The sequence below is a fragment of the Eurosta solidaginis genome, chromosome 2 (assembly GCF_040869045.1).
Source record: "Eurosta solidaginis isolate ZX-2024a chromosome 2, ASM4086904v1, whole genome shotgun sequence".
Classification (NCBI taxonomy): domain Eukaryota; kingdom Metazoa; phylum Arthropoda; class Insecta; order Diptera; family Tephritidae; genus Eurosta; species Eurosta solidaginis.
The window spans coordinates 5,866,363-5,889,151 of NC_090320.1; the positions used below are offsets into that span (position 1 = coordinate 5,866,363).

At 38.5% G+C, this 22,789-nt stretch overlaps 1 protein-coding gene across 1 annotated transcript in view; it reads right to left on the reverse strand.

Moving 5' to 3' along the window:
* The window catches only part of DIP-epsilon (Dpr-interacting protein epsilon), a 585,790-nt gene extending 563,001 nt beyond the window's left edge, over nt 1-22,789 (reverse strand). The window contains exon 1 of the mRNA XM_067764168.1: nt 22,598-22,789. The gene's annotated coding sequence lies outside the window, so the exon portion shown is untranslated. The remainder of the gene's footprint in view (nt 1-22,597) is intronic.

Sequence of the window (22,789 nt, forward strand, 5' to 3'; positions counted from 1 at the left end):
AATAGAACATACTAAGCAGTTTGGAAACAGATAAAACTAATTAAGTGTATCCATTGTTTTTTTTTTTTTTTTTTTTTTACTCATTAAAAATAAAGTTGTTGTACACGTTCCAAATTAGTAACACAATTCAACTCTGCGAGTACATTTATAAACAAACAATTATTAGGAAATTTCCTATGGCAAAAGTAAAGCAAAATATTTGTTCAAGGCTGAGCTCATTTCATTTAGCCGGAATATGCATGTATAAAAAGAGCAAAATTTGTTTGTTCAACTAATTAAAAAAATATGTTCTTTGTATAGCTTTAATTTAAATTGTTTTTCTCATGTCGAGTTCCTAGAATCTAGAAGAAAAAGTGTTTGCTTATTTTTTATTCACACGACTCAATTTGGTATAAATAGCACCCACAAAGTTTATCATACTTTATACTTAAAAAGTAGTGCAAAAGGTCTTAAAGTAAAATGAATTCAGGCATATATTTCGCGATCCTGTCTCTCGTTCTTAGTTGGCATTTTAGCCATACGAATGCGCAACTTCGCGTTTTAAATGGCAAGGACATAAAAATGGAGCAGACCCCACACACGGTAGCTATCTTTTATCAGAACAATTATGTTTGCGTTGGTTCGTTAGTAAATATGGAATCGGTGGTGACAGCTGCGCGCTGCGTAGCGAAGCGAAATGAGGATGAGTTCATCGTTCTAGCTGGTGAAGAAAATAGACGTCGGCTAAACGCAGAAGGAGTAGAAAAACGCAAAGTAATTAAAATACATTATAATAAGGGATACTATCTTCCTGAGACAGGAATTATGGACATAGCTGTGTTGAAAGTGGAAACATGCTTTCTTGAGACTGATAGAATAAAATCAATACCTCTTTGTCAGCATGACTTATGTGTGGGATCAGATCTGGAAGTTAGTGGATGGGGTGCGGTAACTTCAAATCGTGTGAGATCTAGTTATATTCTCAAAACTTCTAAACTGGTTGTAAAAGACAAATATGACTGCATTGGTCCTTACGAAAAATATGTATATTTATCACGTTCAATCATGTGTGCTGGAGAGCCAGAAATAAAACCGACTTCTGGAGATACTGGAGCAGCGGGCGTTTTTCAAGGGCAACTTTGTGCGGTGGCACTTTTTGGTCGTAAAGACATCGGTCCCTATGTATTTACAGATATAAGGCATCCAATGGTTTCCGAATTTTTAAACAAATATATATGAAGTAATTGAAGGCTGTTGTTATAAATTGACTGTTAAGTGGAATATCACCCTAACTCGACTGAACGCCGAATTACGAATTATTTTGAGATAGGACGTTTTACAAACTGCAGTTGAGACATGGTGATATTCCACGCAGCAGTCTAAATAGCGATATTTTTTTCTTGTCTCATGTGGAAATAAATTTTAATGATTACGAGTAAATAAATATTTTTGCTTTTATGCTGTGAGACCAAACTTTGTTCACGTCTGTAAGGTCGAATCATGTATGCATAGATTGTAGGATATTTACTTGTTATTTGTTGCTGAATCCTCTGAGCAATACTTATTACATCTTGAGCAGTTGTTTGATCGCCTTCAGTCATACGGTTTAAATTCCTTAGTGTACATTTGTCATTGTCTCGTTCCGCAAGTGCCGAATATCTTCGGCGAAGTGTTACTGCTGTATGTTCCATATTAGTTTACTTAATTGGCGCTTAACCGTTTAAACGATTATGAACGTCCAACAAAGCGCGCCAGTCGCTTCTTCGCTCTGCCAACCGGCGCCAATTGGTCACACCAAGGGAGTTTAAATCGTTTTCCACCTGGTCCTTCCAACGAAGTGGAGGCCGCCCTCTTCCTCTGCTTTCAGCGCAGCCGCTGCGTTTCAATTCGCTGTTCTATGTTGATGTCTGCGTAAAGCTCCTGCAGCTCATCGTTAAATCTTCTTCGGTACTCGCCATCGCCAACGCGTAGAGGTCCACAAATCTTTGGAAGAACTTTTCTCTCGAACACTCCCAGAGCCGCTTCATCTGCTGTTGTTTTGGCCCATACTTCTGCACACCTATTTCCTACCTAGTCCAAAGTAGCATTTATTGGCAAGTGTGATTCTTCGCTGGATTTCAGAGCTGATGTTATTGGAAGTGTTGATGCTGGTTTCCAAATAAACGAAGTCTTTGACTATTTCGAAATTATGGCTGCCAACAGTAGCGTGGTTGTGAGGGCGCATATGCGCAGGTACTTCGTTTTACCCTCATTCACCATCAAAACCATCTTTACCGCTTCTTTTTCTAGTTTGGAGTAAGCAAAACTAATGGCGCGGGTGTTTAGGCCGATGATATCAATGTCATCAGCATATGCCAGTAATTGCACGCTTTTATAGAATACTGTTCCAGAGCGGTTAAGTGTTTGAGCTAGTTAATGTTATAAATATGAAAGTTTGGATGTCCAGATGTCCAGACCTTTGTCTTTGTGACTCAAGCAGGCAAGAACAGCTAAACGGATTTGGCTCAAATTTGGCACACAAGTAGCCAATAGTCTAGCTGTTGTTGTTGTTGTTGTAGCGATAAGGAAACTAACCGAAGATCTAGGCTTCGCCTTATTTGTAATCTCGTCGGGGTCATTTCGGGACCCTTCCGGGATCTCTTATGGATGGTTTTCGGGATCCGTTCGCGATCCCGTCAGAGTAATTTCAGGACTATTTCGGGACCTCGTCAGGGTCATTTCGTGACTCTTTCCTTATTATTTCGGGATCATTTGGGGACCATTCCGGGTTCATGTCTGTATGGTTTTTGGGATCAGTCTGGGATCCCGTCAGAGTCATTTCAGGACTATTTCGATATCATTTGGGGAGCCTACTGGCATCATTTCGGTATGGTTTTCGGGATCCGTCCGTTATTCTATCGGTGTAATTTCATGCCTTTTTCTGGACTATTTTAGGATCATTTTGTGCCCCTTTCCAGATAATTTCTGTATCCGTACGGGATATTGTGGGGACTATTTCTGGATCATTTTGTGCCGCTTTTGGGATCATTTGTGGATGGTTTTCGGGATCCGTTCGGGATTCCGTCGGAATCTTTTCGGGACTATTAAACAGTTAACTTGATAAGCAGGCTAAGGAGAATAGCCCGCGAGACCGCGGGTAAAAGCTAGTCACTAGATAAAATCTATATGGAAAGTTACCTTTGTATGTATGTATATCTATTTTGAGGTGATCGTTATAAATGAAACAAACACCTTCAAATGGCATTACTTACGCAAAAAATAAAAAATACATGCTTTTTATCGAATATTGATAAATGATTGGAAAATAGACGGGGCGTGCGTAGTCTTCACAGTCATCACGAAGTGTATAAGAAGCTAGGAAAGGCTGCACCGCGGCAGCGCAATATAGGGAATTGGAAAATGTTTCTTCAAAATCAAAATCCTCTGTCACGGCTCCGACTAGAGTTATCGAATGCAAAAAGCTTGAAAGGCCAATTCTTTAAATATATGAGAAAAGTCGGATATTGGTTAAAGTTTCATAACTAAATGATGAAAAAAGTTTTAAAAAAATCATATTCTGCGTTAAACCGCCGAATATGTATGCGGATTTCAGCCCAAACTTGTCCAATGCCGTGCGACCGAGAAAGTACTGCAACGTAACCCCGGCGGACGTGTTCTTAGTGCCTAACCGAACTCCCACTGAATACTTGACGGTAGTACCGGGAAAAAGGAACTTTTCGCTAACACGCCTAATAACAAATCGAAAACAAATCGATAATTTCTTGATAACACATATCGGTTGTTTATCGATAACTTATCAATCGATTATCGATATTATATCAATATCTCTTTGATAACAAAGTCGATCACATGTCAATATCAAATCGATAGCTGTTCAACAAATAATCTATTACTGTTTGCTAACAAATCCATAACATATCGACAGCTTTTCGATAACAAACCGATAACGTAATATTAAAAAATTGTGAACTCTCCGATAATAAATCGGTAACATTACGATGGCAAATCGATAAAATTTTGATATCATATCGAAAGCTGTTCGATAATAAATGGATAACTTTTCTTTTCGGTTTGTTGACGGCGGGTTACAGATGTGTCATCGATTTTGTATTGAAGTTTTATGGATTACACACCCAAACCAAATTCATAACACTCCGATAAGAAATCGAAAACATTTTGGTAAAAAATTGGTAGTGATAGCAAATGATAGTAAGATAAAAAAATCGGTAGCTCATTGAGAGCCTTTCGTTTTATTGTTTAACCTCAAAATTTGAGATGAGAAAATAGAAATTTGCACACGCTCATATTTTTGCACTATAGTAAGGAGTTAAAGGTCAAATTTAATAGCGTATACGAGTGTTAAGGTATTGTAGGTCTAAGGCCTCAAATAATTTTCCTCAGTGGCTTTATCTCTTTGTTGAACTAACACTGGCAAAAAAAATTTTCAATAATGTATAAATTAAATACTTCACTGCAATTTCCCATATAGTACCCAGTGAGAGTTCTTAAGTCATCTCTATTCAGATTACTGGGTTTGGCTTACACTACCGTTGCTGGAAGTATAAAAATTTTGACTTTAAAGCCAGGGTAGGCAAAAAGGGTCCCAAGTTCAGTCTACCCAATGAAACCTCTTCTCATCTACTGGACTGATCGACTTCGCGAGTGCTCAAAGCATGGTCTTACCCAGCAGGATGTGCATGCGTAAAATTATACATCAAGCTACATGGCTCTCTCCCGATCGAAATACACGGTATCACATCGAAAGATGGATGGCATGCCTCCAGTATTTTAGATGAAGAATGCCGCGTTTAAGCAAAAGAAAAGACGCTGCCTACACCGCTACGTTAAAAGCGAGAGTAACAAGAAGAGTCTATGAAGGCTACCACGAGTTGAAAAGAGAAAAAAAGCAGAGGCAGAAAGGCGTGAGTGCGAAGAGTTTGAGCTGCTAGCTACCAGGAATAATTCCCACAAGTTTTTCCAAAATTTGGCGGCATACGGAAGGTTTTAAGTCCGGGGAAAACTCATGGAAGAAGGAAAACCTTGTAACCGATCACCATACAGTACTTTGATTATGAAGGGAACACTTCCCCACTCTCCCAAATGGACAAATCGATGTACCGCGCAGGGATGATGAATTAATGCCCCTTCACCCGATTATAGCACAGTCAGAATAGCAACATCCAGATTAAATAACAACAAGAACGCGGGTAAAGAAGGATCGCCTGCGGTAGTTCCGCATCAATTCGGGGGCAAGGAATAGGTAGGCGCATGCATCAGCTTCTTAGCAAAACGTGGTCGGACGAGTGCTTTCTTGACGAAAGAAATGAAAGTGCCTTTTTACACCTTGGAAACGCCAATGCTGGCAGCCATAATTTCGGAATAGTAAAAGACTTCGTTTATTTGGGAACACAAACAACAACAACAGCCTTTAAATGCAGCCAAAATTCACTCTTGACAATTAATACTACTATGGACTCGGTAGGCAATAGAAAAGTAAATTCCTATCTCGGAAAAGGAAAATCATGCTGTACAAGTCAATATTTTAACCCGTCCTGCTATAGCATGCAGAAGCTTGGACTATGACAACATCTGATGAGTCGGCTCTGGAAATGTTCGAGAGAAAAGTTCCTCGGAAGATTAGCGGACCTCTACGCATTGGCGACGGCGAATACCGCAGACGATTTAATGATGAGCTTATCGCAGTTATCAACATAGTCCAGCGAATTAAGATACAGCGGCTGCACTGACTAGGCCATGAGGTGCGAATGAAACGTGATGATCCGGCTAATAAAGTATTTTTATCGCAACCCGTCTATGGAAACAGAGAAAGAGGGTGCCTCTACTGTGTTAGAAGGACCAGGTGGAAAACGAGTGTGACCAATTGGTGCCAGTTAACCCGAGTAAAAGAAGCAACTGGCGCGCCTTGTTGGAAGGCCATAACCATTTAAGCGATTAAGCTTCAATAATAATCGCTAAATGTCTTCCATATTTTCCAACTAATTGGACCAAAATGTTTGGGTTGTAGAGGACAATATATGCGGCTTTATTTGACATTTATAAGATTATGCTAAGCACTTTACTTTTTTACTCTTGTTTAACAATTCTAAATTATTTTTCTGTGCGCTACATTTATGCGCTATTAATCAGGGAATGCTCCATTACATCAATTACCAAGCCTGGTGAATTTAACTGCTTTGAGTGGTAAAAATTTCAGATAAAAGCTCTGAAGCCTTTGAGTTATTTTCGAATTCATCTAAAGTATAAAACTTAAGCAGCGAATAACCGACGTCGAACTGTAACAGCAATGTGAAGTTCAACAGTAACAACAGGAAAAAAACATTTAGGGGATGGTTTGTTCATACTAAAGCAAAGTTGAATAAAAAATTTGAAGATTTCAAAAAACATAACTGCAAATTTCACCAAATTACTCATCTAATTTAAGCCCCAATTCTTTAAATAATTTATTTATAATTATCAGAAATGTATTGAATAGTTTATACAAAGAATGCTGCGCGTAGGGGACAAAATGTGCCGCGTGCCTGTTATTGGTCTTCTTAATTGTAGCTCAATTTTCCCCAGTTTAAGACTTTTACATAAGGTAATGTTACAGCTACATAAATCCGTTTCCTTAGCGCTGTAAAAAAATAGCAACAATGTAACTCAAACACTTCCAGTCACTCAACGAACCGTTACTCCTCAAACATGTACCTCATACAAGCAAACGCAACTACTCTTTTACTGCTGCAAACTCGCTCAACTCAAATTACGATTTTGCGCGCCTGAAAGTATATAACAAATTTATAGCTCACACCCATCTGCTTAACCACAAACATACGCACAGACACATTATAAATAGATATTTATTTGTACACAAAATATATTTATATAGTCATATCTAGAATGTACTACGCGCCGCTTATAAACAAACCCACAAACACAAATATATTTGTTTGTTTGCACGTGTGGTGTTGCATGTTTGGTGTGTGTGTGTAGCGCAGGTGGTTTGCGTGTCGCTATGCTGTGCTACTTTAATTTTATCTTACGTCTTGCGCAACAATTTCATGCTTCTTTCTTTTGTGCTCTGTCCTACAATATTTTCCTATTTTAGATGATGTGATAAATTCAAGCTGCCAATGAGGTAATTTTCGCTTGGTTGCGCTCGGTGTCCTCCACAAAACCACCCACTTAAAATTCCTATGCATGCACATACACACACCCACACATATATTCGCATTACCACAAACACAAATGTAGACAAAAATATGCCACAGGCACTTTGCAAAAATTATTAGGAAACTCATTTTAAGCGTGCAAAGGGCCGCTAACGTAAGTGCATAGTTGTTGTAGGTATGTATGTGTATAAAGAGTATAAATATAAAAAAGTATAAGTATAAGTACTTTTGTTGATGAGATTTTGCAGTTATGGTATGGTGTTTTAAAAGAAAAGGGGCATTGTGACTGGGACTAATTAAAGGTAGTTATGCTTCTTCCTTATTAAATGAATGGCCCGGAGTGCTGAATTTTTGTTTATTGCTTTACTTTTGCCTTACTTTAAGCTTATACTTAAGTAGCTAACTGTGTATGCCTGTAAGTGTGTATATAAGTATGTTTGTATGTAGGTATGTGCGGAGGTGTGGTTTGTTTAGCATAACATTTTAATTGCTGTTTGAAAGTGATTGTATCTTTAGAATAGACTACAAAATAACAAAACTAATTGACATAAGTCAGGAATTTTTGAGGTGATAGTAAATTAGGATGCATGAGAAAATGGAAAAAGCGGAAGAATGTAACACAATAAGGTCGTAAGTATTATAAATGTGTTTTGTTAGTGGAAAAGTTTATTTTAATTAGTTTTGATTAAAATTTTGCATAATTTTTTCGTAAATTATGAAGGGAATTTAAGATTTTTGATCTATGTGAGAGATATGGCCTTTCGAAATACTCAAACTTACATCTAAAAATTTCAATACATATCAATCACTTCAGCGTTTTCTGAAGGCATAGTACATATTTCCCCATATAAAAATATATCCTGGTTATGTAAATGATCAAAAAATTCTAAAAACTCTGGTCCACTTTTAAACCACTTAAAAATTACACTTTTTTTGACCTGAATTTGATGCGCCACACCGCCGTATTACCGGTCTTTAAACTTTCATAAAGTAGTCGTCATCATCATTAATTGGTGCTTAGGCGCCTCAGCGATTTTGGCTGTTTCATTCGTCAGATATCACTGTTTCGCGATAACTGACACCAGTCACGAGCACCAAGGGGGCCCAAGTCTTCCGCCACCTGCCTCTCCCGATTTAGTGGAAGTCTCCTCTTTTCACTGCTTTCAAGCTGCGGTGTCCACTAATATACTTTCTTGGCTAGAGCGGCTTCGTCCATTTGAATAACATGACTTAGCCAGCATAAAGCTCATACAGCTTGTCTCTATACTTCCTCTGATACTCGCCGTCGGCATCACGAACAAACCCATAAATCCCCCGGAGAATTTTTCTCTCGAACACTCCAGAAGCCATTTCATTTTCGCTGAACACCATCAATGATTCTGAGCTATACATCAAGACAGGTAAGATGAGCGACTTATAGAGCGTGATTACGTCGGGAGAGGACTTTACTTTTTACTTGGCCTCTCTGTTCAAAATAGCACTTGTCGGCAAGTGTTATTCTCCATTCGATTTCTAAGCTGGCTTTGTTTTCGCTGTAAATGCTGGTTCCCAAAATGACGAATTCCGTCACACCTCAAATTTATAACCCCAACAGTGACGTGGCTGCCAAGGCACGAATGCGCCGATTATCTTTAGGGTGACAGCAGCTACTTTGTCTTGTCTCCACGATACCCACTTTTTTGCATCTTTATCTAATCTGGAGCAGGCAGAACTCACAGCGCATTTTTTAAGGCCAATAATATTAATATATCAAAAGCCAGTAACTATACGCTCTTATAATAGGTTGTGCCATCAAGATCTAGTTCTGTTGCTAGAATTATTGCTTTGTATGAAGTCTCGTTTGGTTTCGTATGGCTCTGAGAGGTCCTTCCCAATCCTTTTGGAGCTGGGCCTATGCTCAACGTCATTTGGCAGTAACTTCTTAACTTTGCAACTTCCCTACGCGCTGTCAAAGACTGATTTGAAACCGAAAAAACGGTGATGCGTGTCGATTCTTTTATCGTGAGTCTTCTCCAGGATCTGGCGCATCGTGAAGATAAAATAAACCATTACTAAATTTATACTGATGATGGAGGTATGATTTCTATATGAAATTTATTGAATTTGGGTCGTACGAATCAATCGTGGGTAGGGCAAATTCAAAACTTTTGTTCATACTTTCGAAAAAATAAAATATGGTATTTTTTATGCCGACGCACAGGAAGAAAAAAATTCAAATTTGGTTTAATTAATCTGTGCTCATCGTAATTTTATACGAATTTTTTTTCAATTAAAATTTTGAGACTCCACCCATACTAAAATTCTAACATGTCTGCCCTTTGTTAACATCCCAGTCACTTCTATTACTTATACATCTTTCTTTCCTTCCTCTCTTCTCCTTGAACGAAGTTCTATATATAAATCATATCGCACTCACTCATAATCTATAAATGCTCATCTCTCAAGCTGCCGAATTTACTTTCGAATTAGTCCACTGCTTATCTCAGCTGCCTTTTTGTCCCCCATATTATGCTCCTTCATGTAACTTGCTTCCTTTCCTCCCGCACTCTTCTTCTTGAAGCGGTTTTATAGATGTAGATAGGTCTTTGCCGGATGATGATTTGGTACGTTCCGGAAAATAACACCATTAAGATACTAGCCCGACCATCTCGAGAACGGTTGAAAATAACTACGTTGGACCTTCTCAGTCATCCAAATCCCTATTCCTTGAGGAATTTAGAGTCACTAGAACCTCGCCTGCTAAACAAACGGGGTTTGTCACTGATAGATTAGGTCGAAAATCGTGTTCCAGAATCCTTAAATTGCGCAGACAACCCCTTGAACGAGTTGTGTCACATAACCCTTTGGATCTTCCTCTCACACTCTCTTTTATCCGTCATCTTCCTTTTCTCTACCTCCCTCTGGCCAGCTTCTCTTTGCTTCGTAATTTTTTTTATCAATTTCTTCATTCATACTGCAATAAAGAAGTGTTCGTCACGAGATCGACTCTCTGAATGTTTGTGAGTTTTGGTTTCCACTATAGCTTAATATAATTTTTGGTATATTTGATGCAATGTGCCCATTTGTGACGACGTTTAAAACGCCCCTATAGCATTTAACAAATATTGATTTATGTGCAGCTTCACAACAATAAATGAAGTCTTTATACATATGTGTGGGTAAGGATATGCAAGCACACATACATTAACTAAGTTATGCCTATGTTTGTTTTTGCACTTCCGTCTCCAGTTTTTTGCAAAAGCTTTGCGAAGAAGTGCTTTAATTTTTTTGCTATTTAGCCTAGCTTTGAACCCCAAAGAAATATAACGAAAGAGTATACTTTCTAATAGTGGCAGCTGCGAGCCAGTAAGTAATTTATCTTAAGGGTAAATAAAATTGTTCCCATTGAACCAAAGCACTGAAAGCTTTGAGTGTTGATTGCGCAATTAAAAAAATATGGTCTAAATGTACCCAGGCGAAAACAAAACGGGATATTGCTAACACTGCTTGTTCCGAGATGATGCTTAAAAATCTTCCTTCATTCAAAAATCTTAAATATATATGTGTAGGACCCGTTACTTTTGAAAGTGTGTAAGTGCCCTCCCCAGAGAAAAAACGTTGTTTTTCTTGTTCTGCTTTTAGTTTTTGGTGAAGCTCAGGTTTGAGGCTTATGTTTGAAAAAAGACGAAGCCAAATCGATTACATCGTGGTTGACGGCCGGCATAGTACCAATGTCCTAGATGTGTGCATTGTATGAAGTTCAAATATCGATTCGGGCCCTACTTTGTGACAGTGAAAAAACGTAGACGCCGCTGTGCAGCAAAGGAAATACTTGCAGTGACACAAGGAAAAATCTGCTCACGAAGGAAACAGCGGATGATTAGTCCACTCGGCTCTCATTCCTGCCCACTCTGGGGCATCTTCGCACGGATGCAGCCTAGCAGTGAGAGTTATTCCCGCTCATTACGTACCAGCGCTGCTGACCTATAGGATTTCAGCGAGCCCTCGAAACCTCGAAAACTGGTATGATGAAAAATGTCGTGCTGCGTCAGAAAAAGGACTGTACGGACACGACGCGACGGGCGCAGCAATGCGCGTTATTTCGGAATTTTGTAGATGCGAAAAAGGAAGATAAATCCCTACTTCAAAGGAAAATGCGTGAGAATGAAAAGCGTTAGGACGAGAAGCTTCAGATACTGGCTGATGGGAATAATGGACGAAGATTCTACCGAAAAACTCGGGCGGATGAAGGTAGGTTTCAAGACCGGGGCGGATAGTTGGCGTGTGCTAAGCTGTGAAGGGAGAACTACTCCGCATTTCTAGCTAGCGAGGGAAAAGACGAACGTGATACACTAAACGGCGATGACGGAAAACAAGTTCCGACTATGATGAAATGAGGGTAGCAATGTCCCGCCTACAGAAGAACAAGCCGCTGAGCTATTCCAGCAGCAGGCTACAAGTTGGCAACAGATGCCGAATGAGGGCATTAAGTGCGTATCGGAGCAAATTTTCTTGATGTGTCAGATCCAAGAGAATACTCATGATATGAGAATCGACACTCATCATATTTTTGTGGAGTTACCAGCGCGAAAAGAAGTTGCTTTTATCCTCCTTTGCCTATTTATGGGTCTCCATAAATTTTAGGTGATTGCCTTTTCTCAATTAGTATAAAGCTTTACCAAGCGGGTTCGCCCCTCGGCAGTGATTCGGCAAGCACTACGTGTATATTTAAGGCACGAAAAGCTTCTCAGTAAAAACTTATCCGTAGGTCCTGTCCCACCAATTTAAAGGGAAAAATTAAAAAAGGACGCAAAATGGAAGGAAAGCTCGGCCTAAAATCTCTTCGAAGCTTATCGCGCCTTGCATTTATTTTCTTTTTTAATATTAATCAAACATTAAAATCTAAGGCAGAAAAACTCCTGCCAACAAGGGTTGCCTTGGACTGAGTAGGTAATTGGAATATTAAAACTTCTCCTGGCGAACAAAAATCACGTTCTACCAGTAGCTCATCGAACTGCCCTAATATGTGGCTCACAATCATGGACATTGTCGAGAGCGGATGAAGTGGCCTTTGGGGAGTTCGAGAGAGAAGTTCTCTGGAAGTTATTTGGGTCTGTCCTTAATACCGACTACAAGCATCGTAAAAGTGATGAGCCGCATGATTTTTTTGCAGATATGCAGCCAAAGAGCTTCGCCGGCTAGGAAAAAAGAGGTTGCAAAGGTCCGTCCCTAAATTTGATGATTGTGTTAAGAGGGTATATTTACTCAGCCCTCTAAAGATCACAGAGTATATTAATTTGGTCGCTCAAGTGTAATCCGTAACAGCATAACTAATCGAGATACAAAATATAGCTTGAAATAAAATTAAACAAAAAACCTTTTTTAAAAATAAGCTTTTATTATTGGTTAATAAAATTAACTAAAAAGTAAAAAATAAATTGACTGTAAAGAAATGTAACACTTTATAAGTTCATGGTAACCTTTAACGATAACTAGACTTTTTCGTCTGCGACAAAAGAATTCCATATTGTACATAATTTTATAATTTTAACATTAAAACTTAATAATAATAAAAAAAAAAATAAAAAATTAAATTACTAAATCTTACAGTTTATATCTCAGTCCTAATTGTTCAATTAAAAAGCGTGTTACATTGTGATAGCCAGAAAATGAGGTCCTAAATGTTCTTAATTATACCATCAAAATTTAACACGCTTTTTATTAGAACAATTAGGACTGAGATATAAACTGTAAGATTTAATAATTTAGGTGTAAAGTTTTAATGTTAAAAATATATAATTACTAGAAGACCTGGCAGAAGTTGTCCTGCCCTAAATTTGGCCTATATGCATACATTTTAATAAGCGTTTTCCCTCTGACTCTGCCCTCCCCCCTCTTCACTTTTTCCTAATCCTTTTATACACTCCTCCCTCCATCTCTTCCGCTTCATCTATCTCCATCTTCGTCTCATTCTATCTCTCTCAATTTTCTTCTCACAATTTCTTCTCATCCTTCTGCAACCCTTATTGCCTGTCCCAGAGGCTGGTATGTATTTTATGTGCCAGTCCCACTCCGAGTCTCAGTCCCAGTCCTAGTCCTAATCCCAGTCCCAGTCCGTCTCTGGATAATATATTACTCTGTACGAAAGCACTCATCAACAGCTTTCATTTGATATCCATATTGTATAAACACATTCTAGGGGTACTCGGGTCCACGTTTCGGCCTGTAACTCGAGACCCTGCACGTCGATCGCCGCCAAACAAAATCGACCGACGCATCTCTTCAAACACTGGCGACCAACTAACACACATTTTAGCCTTTCTTTTTATATATATAAATTTTCATTTTTCACATTTCACTATAATATTAAAACGAAATGCAGATTTTCGTTGCTTTTGAAATTCGGCTTAAAAATTGCACATGGAACAACAAGACTCTCCTGAATTAAAAAAAATGTCATAGTACCTTCAAATCGCGGGCCCCCTCAGAAGCCCTGCCCCCTTACCCTCTCGGCGGGCCTGGTGATGTGCTATACTTGATATCATTCGCTATAATATTTTTTATTGATAAGCACGTTGTTTAATTAAACACCAACCAATTACACGGAAGTAATTCCGCACCCCTGAAAATGTGAGTGCCGGTGCGTATACGTAACATTTTATTATTACGTATAAACAAATAAAAAAATGTGCAATAAAATAATATTGCGATTATAAACTGAGATATAACCTATCCTATATTTCAAGTTAGATCAAACTACAACACGGGGTGCACAACAAATTCAAAATCGGTTCAGTAGTTTAGGAGTCCATTGGCCCCAAACATAGTGACACGTGATTTTTATATATTAAGGTGTACAATATGGAATTTTTTTTGTCGCAGACTAAAATTATCGTTAAAGGTTACAATGAACTTATAAAGTGTTATATTTCTTTACAGTCAATTTATTTTTTACTTTTTAGTTAATTTTATTAACCAATAATAAAATCTTATTTAAACAAATTTTTTTTCTTTAATTTTATTTTTTACTTTTTAGTTCGTTTTATTAACAAATAATAGAAGCTTGTTCTTAGAAAAGCTTTTTCTTAAATTTAATTTAAATATGATTTTTTTAATTTTTAGTAGGGTAAAATATTGTTTAAATTAGGTATGTAATATTTACTTAGTTATTTGTAACGTTTCTCATCCCTTCCATTTCTTTTAATGCATCAGCATTACAAAGTTTCTTCGAAGTCAACTTTGAACAGTCAAGTTGTTCTATTCGAGTGTTAACTAAAAATCGTATTTTATTGTGACTTTGCCTATGTCGCGTTCAGTTTAAAACTACTCATTGCAGATCTCTGCTCTGTTTCATCACCAAAAATCTGTAAAACAAAATCAAGTGCGCAGAAAAGTATGCAACAAAAAGTACGCAACATTTAGCGATAACAGCCTAACTTCTAGGTTTGTTGCATACAAACAAAGCGAAGTTACCTGCGTTCTTGAGGACTTATGCTTTTATTCCCTTGTGAATACAAATCGTTACCGATAACTCTGTTATCGATTAATTTATCGAATTCTCGTAAAGTAATATTGCATTGTCATCGGAGTTATACATGTGTGCAAAATTTCAGCTCAATCGGACACCGGGAAGTGTATCAAATTTAACTTGCAAGTTTTGATTACAGACAACAGCCAAGTGAAAGTAAATAAAAGCTTATAAAAAGAAATTTATTTTGTTATGTCCGTTCGTTCGTTATTCTGACCGTTTGCCCGATAAAAAATAAAAAAACAATAAATGTAAGGCGCGATAACCTCCGAAGAGATCTAAGGCCGAGCTTCTCTTCCAATTTGCGTCGTGCTCCTCTTGATTTTCCCTACAAATTGGCCGGACGGGACCTACATGTTTTATGCCGACTCCGAAAGGCATCTGCAAGGCAGATGAGTTTTCACTGAGAGATTTTCATGGCAGAAATACACCCGGAGCGCTTGCCAAACACTGCCGAGGGGCGACCCCGCTTAGAAAAATTTTCTTCTAATTGAAAAACCTTATTTCTAAAATTTTGATGTTGCTTTGCCCGGGGTGCGAACCCAGGGCATATGGTGTGGTAGGCGGAGCGCGCTACCATCACACCACGGTGGCCGGTTTGCCCGATAACTTCAGTAAATTTGAAGGTATCTTAGTGAAATTTAGCATGTAGGTTTGTTAAAACTCATTCTATTTAACGTGAGTATAATCAGGTGATAACCACACCCATATTTTATATATATAAATACAAGATTTTGAAAAGCACAATAAATGTGATTATTGGCATACGAGAAGTTGTGTTTATTTCTATTCTTCTACATAAGCTGTTATTTTTGTTTTTGTTAAATGAATAAAACTGCATTTTGAAAATTTTTGTAATTTTTTAGGGCTCTCTGTTAATATTTTGTTGTGCTTGTGGCCAACCGTGCCTGTATGTGTGTGGAAGGGTGAAATCCATTAACAGAAGACTAAACAACTCGCGTTGAATTATGTGCTCTACGCTTAGATCGTAAAAAATACTGATATAATATCCCTTGCAGCGGGGTGTGTAACAAATGTGACCAGCAAATGCTTCCACCACATCAACAATGTCTTATGCTCTTTGCCACTAACTGCTATTAATTTTAATTTCAACATCTTTGTGTTACAAAGAATCCTGTATTGATTCTCTGATGTTACCTTTCGTCTAAAGAGCATAGAAAAGCAAGGAGAGACAACGCAAAACATGGCATTCTACTCTTCGCAAGTTCCATATTTTTTGGCTCTATGTTCTGCGATAACATGTTCAATGTTTTCGACTTTATTTCCTTATTTTATTGCCATGTTTTCTATATTATGTGTACACGTACACATATCTCAATGATTTCAGCAAGCTCCTCACATGTCCTTTGCACCTTGCGCTGACTTTAGTAAACTCTGCAACCACCCTTAGCAGTTTGTTAAGCTTTTAAAGCTTAAAGCTTAATAAAGAATTTTCTCGCTCATCTTAACTTGTGCAGTGCGCATTAAGTCCCAATATAAATAGTGGTTCACTTTAAATGCGGCTGGCGTCACCTTTCTCTGAGAATATGAAACCAGTTATTGGAAAATACTCGCTAGGCGAGGACGACTTACTATAAAGTAAGCTTTGCCTACAATATTCACTGCCTATACTCCACTAAAATTCGAGCTTTGCGCCGGTTAGGCGGTGGCGTCTCTTTGAAATAACGCACACTGGAGGTTTATACGCCACAATGAGCTTAATAAAACTCAAATTTTGATTTGTTTTCATTGAATAAATTTTAAAAATAGCAAATATTTCTATATAAATATAGTATACTATCCTTTACCCGCGGCCTTGTCCGCAAGGAGAAAATAAAATATATGGGCTATCACGTTAACCGCTTATCAAGTTATTTGTTTAAAAAAAATGTCTGTCTAATATATTTTATTTTTGTAATAGAAAAAATAACTAAATGAGCTGATAACCTGATAGGATCCACAAATGATCGAAATTCTCCAGAACAAGGCCCGAAATGACCCCGACGGTATCGCAGAGGGATCCCGAAAACCATCCAGAAAGAAAGAAGTGCCGAAATGACAACGACGCGATTCTAGACTGATCCAGAGAACCACACAGAAATGATCCCTCAAGGGTACCCAAATGATCCCGAAATAGTCTCGAGAAGTGACCCTTACGGGATCCTGATCCCGAAAAAGTTTCGTAATGACCCTGACCGGATCCCGGACGAATGCCGAAAATCAACCTGGACGGATCTCAAAAATCATCCAGAAATGATGCCGGAAGAGTCCCAAAATGATCCCGAAATAGTCCCGAAAAAGCCTCGAAATTACCCTGGCCGGATCCCGAAAATCATACAGAAATGGTCCCGGCTTTCCGTAAACAGTCCAGAAAGGATCCCTGAAAGGGTCCCCAAATGATCGCGAAAGAGTACCGAAAAAATCTCGAAATTACCCTGACGAGATCACGGACGAATTCCGAAAACCATCCAGAAATGATACCGGAAGGGTCCCCAAATGATCCCGAAATAGCCCCAAAAATGTTCCGAAATGACCGTGACGGGATCCCGGCCGGATCCTGAAATGGTCTCAGAAGGGTCTTCAAATGATCTTGAAATCGTTAACACTCCCCAAGGCCATCGGGTAGTGTCCTTATAGCTACAACAACAACAACAACATCTAGACTATTGGCTATTTGTGTGCCAAATTTCAGCCAAATCCGTTTAGTTGTTCTTGCCTGATTGAGTCACAAAAACAAATGTCTGGACATTTGGACATCAAAACTTTCATCTGGAACAATATATATAAAAGCGTGCAATTACTGGCATATGCTGATGACATTGATATCATCGGCCTAAACACCCGCGCCGTTAGTTCTGCTTACTCCAAACTAGAAAAAGAAGCGGTAAAGATGGGTTTGATGGTGAATGAGGGCAAAACGAAGTACCTGCTGTCAACGAGCAAGTAGTCAGCCCAGTAAGTATGGACCATAACAACAGCAGATGAAGCGGCTCTGGGAGTGTTCGAGAGATAAGTTCTTCGAGAGATTTGTGGACCTCTACGCGTTGGCGATGGCGAGTACCGAAGAAGATTTAACGATGAGCTATACGAGCTTTACGCAGACATCAATATAGTGCAGCGAATTGAAGAAATGCAGCGGCTGCGCTGGAAGCAGAGGAAGAGGGCAAACGATTTAAACTCCCTTGTTGTGACCAATTGGCGCCGGTTGGCAGAGCGAAGAAGCGACTGGCGCGCTTTGTTGAAAGTTCATAATCGTTTAAACGGTTAAGCGCCAATTAAGTAAAGTAATATAGAACATTCAACAACAACACTTCGCCGAAGATATTCGACACTTGCGGAACGAGACAATGACAAATTTACACTAAGGAATTTAAACCGTATGACTGAAGGCGATTAAACAACTGCTCAAGACGTAATAAGTATTGCTCAGAGGATTCAGCAACAAATAACAAGTAAATATCCTACAATCTATGCATACATGATTCGACCTTACAGACGTGAACAAAGTTTGGTCTCACAGCATAAAAGCAAAAATATTTATTTACTCGTAATCATTAAAATTTATTTCCACATGAGACAAGAAAAAAATATCGCTATTTAGACTGCTGCGTGGAATATCACCATGTCTCAACTGCAGTTTGTAAAACGTCCTATCTCAAAATAAATCGTAATTCGACGTTCAGTCAAGTTAGGGTGATATTCCACTTAACAGTCAATTTATAACAACAGCCTTCAATTACTTCATATATATTTGTTTAAAAATTCGGAAACCATTGAATGTCTTATATCTGTAAATACATAGGGACCGATGTCTTTACGACCAAAAAGTGCCACCGCACAAAGTTGTCCTTGAAAAACGCCCGCTGCTCCAGTATCTCCAGAAGTCGGTTTTATTTCTGGCTCTCCAGCACACATGATTGAACGTGATAAATATACATATTTTTCGTAAGGACCAATGCAGTCATATTTGTCTTTTACAACCAGTTTAGAAGTTTTGAGAATATAACTAGATCTCACACGATTTGAAGTTACCGCACCCCATCCACTAACTTCCAGATCTGATCCCACACATAAGTCATGCTGACAAAGAGGTATTGATTTTATTCTATCAGTCTCAAGAAAGCATGTTTCCACTTTCAACACAGCTATGTCCATAATTCCTGTCTCAGGAAGATAGTATCCCTTATTATAATGTATTTTAATTACTTTGCGTTTTTCTACTCCTTCTGCGTTTAGCCGACGTCTATTTTCTTCACCAGCTAGAACGATGAACTCATCCTCATTTCGCTTCGCTACGCAGCGCGCAGCTGTCACCACCGATTCCATATTTACTAACGAACCAACGCAAACATAATTGTTCTGATAAAAGATAGCTACCGTGTGTGGGGTCTGCTCCATTTTTATGTCCTTGCCATTTAAAACGCGAAGTTGCGCATTCGTATGTCTAAAATGCCAACTAAGAACGAGAGACAGGATCGCCAAAAAAATGCCTGAATCCATTTTACTTTAAGACCTTTTACTTTAAAAACTTTTTAAGTATAAAGTATGATAAATTTTGTGGGCGCTATTTATGCCTAATTTAGTCGTGTGAATAAAAAATAAGCAAACACTTTTTCTTCTAGATTCTAGGAACTCGACATGAGAAAGACAATTTAAATTAAAGCTATACAAAGAACATATTTTTTTAATTAGTTGTACAAACAAATTTTGCTCTTTTTATACATGCATATTCCGGCTAAATGAAATGAGGTCAGCCTTAACCAAATATTTTGCTCTACTTTTGCCATAGGAAATTTCCTAATAATTGTTTGTTTATAAATGTACTCGCAGAGTTGAATTGTGTTACTAATTTGGAACGTGTACAACAACTTTATTTTTAATGAGTAAATACAAAAAAAAAAAACAACAATGGGTACACTTAATTAGTTTTAACTGTTTCCAAACTGCTTAGTATGTTCTATTCTCTACTGCCACAAAACCATAGTTGGGAGCAGTGAATTATTTATTCACAAAATTCAAGGTATTTATGCATAAACCCGCGAAATGAAATGAGCTCAGCCTTGTACAAATATTTTTCTTTATTTTTTCAAAGGAAATTTCCTAATAATTGTTTGTTTATAAACGTACTAGCCTTTACTCGCGGCCCGCCCGCAAGAAGAAAATAAAATATATGGGCTATTCACGTTAGCCTGCTTATCAAGTTGTTTGTTTAAAAATTATTTTTGTCTAATGTATTTTAGTTTTGTAATAGAGTAAAAAAACTAACTAAGTGATCTGAATAAAAATATACATTTTATTTTTACTATTCATAGAACAAAGGAGTGAAACTACAATAACTAAAACCAAAGAGAATTTTTTAGATGAAAATAGTGTTGCTTTTCGGGTATTTAAAAAAAAAATAAAATAAATGTAAGGCGCGATAACGTCCGAGGAGATTTTAGGCCGAGCTTCTCTTCCAATTAGCGCCATGCTCCTTTTAATTTTCCCTACAAATTGGCGGGACGAGACCTACTCGTTGTATGTAGTCCGAAAGGCATCTGCAAGGCAGATGAGTTTTCACTGAGAGCTTTTCATGGCCGAGCGCTTGTCAAACACTGCCAAATATCGAACCCCGCTTAGAAAAATTGTCTTCTTATTGGAAAATTCAAAATTTTGATATTGCTTTTCTTGGGGCGTGAACCCATGATCTGCGGTGTGGTAGGGGGAGCACGCTACCATCACGCCACGGCGGCCGCCAGGGAGTTTAGTTTAGTTGGCTAAATATTACAAAAAGTGCAATTATAGTTATAACAGTTCGTTACAAGATTCATATAAAGAAACTCAAATATAGAACGAAAAATATGTGTTAGATATTGTACCGAATGTTACCAGCACTGAGCGATGCTATCGTCTCTAAGCCGATGCTAACCAGCGACGTGAATGCACATCAATAATTCAATCATTATGTATCTACATAAACGAATAAATAATTGCGTCTACACATATGTACGTATACGAACATCGGAGCGGCAATACACAAATACATGCATATATCTTATCTGAGTTGTCACAAGAGAGAGCAATAATTTGTACACGTAGTTGTGGCTGGCGAATTTGTAGCCGAACTAACTAGTAACTTCTGGAAATCGAAGAGCCTAGAAGTATGCAGCGTAAACTATAAAAGCGGGGCAGGCGGGTAAAAAGCAATTCAGTTTGATTTGAGATTTGGATTAAGCGCTATCTAGCGAGCTATAGCAGTATTATTTTGAATAGTAGAGTTTCATTTGAGCTGTCAATCAGTTTGGTTATTAAGTAAGCTATTCGTTGCAAAGTACAAGTGTTATTCTGAAGTACTTGAATAAAGGCCATTTTGCATTATTACATATTGGAGTTATTTATTCAACAGTTTAGCGATACGAACTTAGCAGAAGATTGCAAATAAGAGGATTTGCAAGTAAATTCGTTACAATATTAAAGATAAAACATACCGAAGTTTAATTTAAAAGGGCATATGTGCTGAACTATCTACCTTCGAAGGTTTCTTAAATAATCCCGAAAGGGTCCCAAAATGATGCCAAAATAGTCCCGAAAAAGTCCCGAAATGATCCCGTACAAATCCCTAAAACCATCCAGAGAGATCCCGGAATACTCCCGAAAAAGCCCCGAAATAACCTCGACGGGATCCCGGACGGATCCCGAAAACTATCCAGCAATGATCCCAGAGAGTCCCAAAATGATCCCGAAATACGCCCGAAATGACCCTGACGGATACTCGGACGGATCCCTAAAATCATCCAGAAATGATACCGGAAGGGTACCCAAATGATCCCGAAATAGCACCGAAATGACCCCGACGGGATCCCGAAAACCATCCAGAAATTATCCCGGAAGGATCCCCAAATTATCGCGGAATACTCCCGAAAAAGTCCTGAAATAACCCTCACGGGATCCCGAAAACCATCCAGAAATTATGCCGGAAGGGTCCCCAAATGAGCCGGAAATAGTCCGAAATGACCCTGACGGAAGCCCGGACGGATCTTGAAATGGTTTCAGAAGGGTCTCCAAATGATCTTGAAATAGTCCAGAAAAAGTCACGAAATTACACCGACGGTGTCGCGCACGGATCCCGAAAACCATCTAGAAATTCTCCCGGAAGGGTCTCCAAATGGTCCCAGAATAGTCCCGAAAAAGGGCCGAAATGACAACGACGCGATTCTGGATTGATCCAGAGAATCACACAGAAATGATCCAGGAAGGGTACCCAAATAATCCCGAAACAGTCTCGAGAAAATTCCGAAGTGACCCTGACGGGATCCCGGAAGGGTCCCAAAATGATCCCGAAAAAGTTCCGAAATGACCCTGACCAGATCCCAGATGAATGCAGAAATCATCCTGAAATGATCTCAGAAGGGTCCCCAAATGATCTTAAAATAGTCGAGAAAAAATCACGAAATGCCGTCGACAGTATCCCGGACGAATCCCGAAAATCATCCAGAAATGATGCCGGAAGAGTCACAAAATAACCCCGGATGGATCCCGAAAATTATCCAGATATGACACCGATATAATCCAGAAAAAGTCACGAAATGACACCAACGGCATTTCGTAAACAGTCCAGAAAGGATCACTGAAGGGTTCCTAAATGATAGCGAAAGTGTCCCAAAAAAGTCCCGTAATGATCCTGAATCCAGAAATGATGCCGGAAGGGTCCCAAACTTATCCCGAAATAGTTCCAAAAATATTCCGAAATGACCCCGATGGGATCCCGGACGGATCCTGAAATGATCTCAGAAGGGTCTCCAAATGATCTTGAAATAGTCCAGAAAAAATTACAAAATGACTCCGACGGGATCCCTGCAAAATTGGACTGCACCGAAAATTGCAAAGCTATACACCTTGCAGAATTTAACATTGATTATGAAACAGTCTAATGTACATACAAACCTAAATACATACTCACACACGCTGACAAAATGCACTTCTGTTCTCATCAAACACGTGTTGAACCGGCGCAGTTTGCAAACTTTAATGTTTTCTTATAAAAGTAGCTCACACTGAATTTAATTACATTCCAATATATTTATATTGATCTAAATTCACTTTTTACACATAATTAATTATTCTTCATATAATACCACACACTTCACTAATT